The sequence below is a fragment of the Arachis duranensis genome, chromosome 6 (assembly GCF_000817695.3).
Source record: "Arachis duranensis cultivar V14167 chromosome 6, aradu.V14167.gnm2.J7QH, whole genome shotgun sequence".
In the NCBI taxonomy this organism is placed as follows: Eukaryota; Viridiplantae; Streptophyta; class Magnoliopsida; order Fabales; family Fabaceae; genus Arachis; species Arachis duranensis.
Window position 1 is genome coordinate 60,948,309 of NC_029777.3, and position 723 is coordinate 60,949,031.

Genomic DNA, 723 nt, shown 5'->3' on the forward strand with positions numbered 1-723 from the left:
ACATAGCACAGCGCATGCATGTGAACCAGAATGACTTGTCTTCCTAGAAAGGATCCTTCGTGGCTGTCATATATCTATCGTTTTTTTTTTTCACGAAAATAACAAAGAAACAAAATAAAATCGGGTGCAACGCTCATATCGTTTTTCGGTATAAGCTGGTGGACTGAAATTCTCAACCAACTCTTGTTTTTTTAACTCATTCACATGGCGTGAACTGGTGTTACGATGGGTTTTTTTTTTTAATAAAAAAGAAAAAGAGGATTAATTACTTAGCAAGAATATGTGTTGTATGCACGTGTATGTCACAGGTGACTCTAAACTTGACCACGATGCCAAGTTATCTTCCGGCAGGTTCGCCATGCAATTTGTCTCTACATATATGTATCTTTGATTTGGTTACCGAACTTTGGTAGTTGCAAATTGCATACTTTATTGTGTTGTTCCCATTTGTTTAAACAATATTAATATTTTGGACATATATGTACAGTGATTGACGTATAAGAATTAGAGATTTTATTTATTTATTTTTTTTCAATTTATGAATGTGATTGACGTCATAACTTATAAAAAAAAAAGAAAACACTTATAATGCATGTGATTTTTTAACAAGCTAAGTTCACTAGTAATATTTATAATTTAATATATTAGAATTCGATAAATCTATCACTCTAAAAGTTAGTTTAGTGAATTAGATTAAGAGACTTATAAATACTCTAGATACTA